Genomic DNA, 2,690 nt, shown 5'->3' on the forward strand with positions numbered 1-2,690 from the left:
GACCATTGTATATATGATTAGATTGGCAGTTGGAAAAGCAATTGTTGGAAACTTTATTCCCTTTCCTATAGGCTCAGCCATTATAAATCAACCAGCAGCTTTTCAACTTACATCAAAATGAGGTTGCTATTTTTGGCAGAACTGTCTGGTTTCCAAGACTGCTGGGCAGTCAGCAGTCACCTGTTTTTTTTATGAGCTCTGCAGAACAGTGATCCATCTCAAATGATCTTTAATTACATTTACCTATATTATGAACGACTGAACAACTCCTCGCAGAGTGCTTTACTGGAATCTGCTTTCTTAGCATTGCAGATAACCTCTGCTTGCCCAGGAAAGGTGGGCAGCAGGAAAACAATCTACTAACTTTATTTGCACTGGGCTAAAATCAAGGCTGATTTTAAGTCCATTTAATTTCAGTTTAATCTGAAAGGTAGCCTTGCCTTTAAGTGAGAACTTAATGAGAACAGTCCAAATGCCCTCTCTAACATTTAAGAGGAAGTGATGGAACTGAAGACCCTACCGAATCATTGTATAAATGGTATAGGATTTCCTGCTTGAACAGGGGGTTGGACTAGAAGACCTCCAAGGTCCCTTCCAACTCTGTTCCATATTCTATTCTATTCTATTCTATTCTATTATCATATTCTAGCATATTCTATTCTATTCTATCATATTCTCTTCTCTTCTCTTCTCTATTCTATTCTATTCTATTCTATTCTATTCTATTCTATTCTATTCTATTCTATTCTATTCTATTCTATTCTATCATATTCTATTCTATCGTATTCTATTCTCTATTCTATTCTATTCTATTCTATTCTATTCTATTCTATTCTATTCTATTCTATCATATTCTATTCTATTCTATTCTATTCTATTCTATTCTATTCTATTCTATTTCATAACTATATATTCTATTCTATTCTATTCTATTCTATTCTATTCTATTCTATTCTATTCTATTCTATTCTATTCTATTCTATTCTATTCTATTCTATTCCATTCTATTTCATAGCCATATATTCTATTCTATTCTATTCTATTCTATTCTATTCTATTCTATTCTATTCTATTCTATTCTATTTCATAACTATATATTCTCTTCTCTTCTCTTCTCTTCTCTTCTCTTCTCTTCTCTTCTCTTCTCTTCTCTTCTCTATTCTATTCTATTCTATTCTATTCTATTCTATTCTATTCTATTCTATTCTATTCTATCTTATCCCTATCCCTATCCCTATCCCTATCCCTATCCCTATCCCTATCCCTATCCCTATCCCTATTTTAATGTTGCTCTTCCTTCTAAGACTTTTCAACACCAGTTAGGAGGGGACCTTTAAAATTATAATCATGTTTCAGTCAAGAGCAATTCCTTTTATGTGACTGAACAGGAAATAAAGCCCATCCTTTACGTAGTTTGTTGACTTCAGCAAATGGCTAAATCAGATTGGCTATACAGTGTCACACTGCTGAGTCTATGATCCTGGGATAGATCACTGTACAAAAAATGAAATGGGGAGGGGAAACGTGCAAATAAAATTGGCAGAACAGTAGAGGGGGGCAGTGACTGGGTGGTCATGAACATATAGAATAGATAATGGTGCAGGCCATTTTCTCCAAACCATTATTTGCAAGCCAAAATCTGAAGAATGCTAATCTTATCCGTAATTTATCATCCCCAAAGAAATTATGGTACCCAACTAATCTCTTTTACATGGCTCTGTTGCTAATACAGAAGATCATTACAAAAGTAAGGAGGTTTAAATGATGTGTCCCGTTTCTTTCTCTCCTTTCCAGTATAAAATGCCTTCTCTTCTGCATGCTTGTGCCATAGTAGTTAAAGCTTATTTTCCCCAATGCACACAGATTTTGTAATTTTCCTGCCTCCCCTAACTGGTTAATTTCTCGTGCCTTTTAGCTTAAGATTGTTCTCTCTTCTTTTTGAGTATATTTATCATTATTCCAGACAATTGCTTTGGTCTGGCAAGATTAATGTCTGGCCCAAGGAACCAAGACTGACATGTGGAGTTACTTATGAGTAGTTCCTTTATTGTTGTTCGCCTACAGACAGAATCTTGCCAGACTAAAGCAATTATCTGCCATCACTATAGACATACTCTCTGATTGTTGCTCTCTTTTTGCCTGTCAGACATTCCGAGTTCCACTGTCTCTTTGCCCTCTGGGAAAAAGCAGTTCCCTCCTGGGATTCCCGACTACATTCCACCACAGCTTTGCTAAAAAAAAAATTCTATCAACGTTTACTTCATGTTTTTACTGCTTTTGAATCCACAACCACCTTTTAATAGAGACTCAATTCTTAACTTCTATTTAACACAACTTCAACTGTTTAGATCTTCCCTTCTCAAAGTTTTCTGTCTGGGAAGAGAACTAGATTATTTTGTAGATCAACTAGCTGGTCATATTTAGTGCACCATCCCATTTTTTTTTTCTACCGTGTTTATGGTGCCACAAACACAAAGTCCTAACGGGATGAACTTGGACTTTCTGAACTCATCCATCTGTATTCAGATTCTGAAGAAACCCTTTCTTCTCACCTGGTGCAATTTTGTTCTGCAGGCAGGTCACTGAAACATATAGCTTTGCTTAAAACAATTTCGTCTGAATTCAATTTATATGTAAATCATGCAATGCACGGTAAGGACAAGAAGTTAAGAGCCACCAATGAGTTTTCA

General features: G+C 35.5%; 1 protein-coding gene across 1 annotated transcript in view; it reads right to left on the reverse strand.

Moving 5' to 3' along the window:
• Positions 1 to 2,690, reverse strand: part of KIRREL3 (kirre like nephrin family adhesion molecule 3) — a gene marked incomplete at its 5' end in the record, with an annotated part of 152,255 nt that overhangs the window by 50,399 nt on the left and 99,166 nt on the right. The window lies entirely within an intron of this gene.

Source organism: Protobothrops mucrosquamatus, unplaced genomic scaffold (genome assembly GCF_001527695.2).
Source record: "Protobothrops mucrosquamatus isolate PMUCROS unplaced genomic scaffold, P.Mucros_1.0 scaffold1333, whole genome shotgun sequence".
Taxonomy (NCBI): domain Eukaryota; kingdom Metazoa; phylum Chordata; class Lepidosauria; order Squamata; family Viperidae; genus Protobothrops; species Protobothrops mucrosquamatus.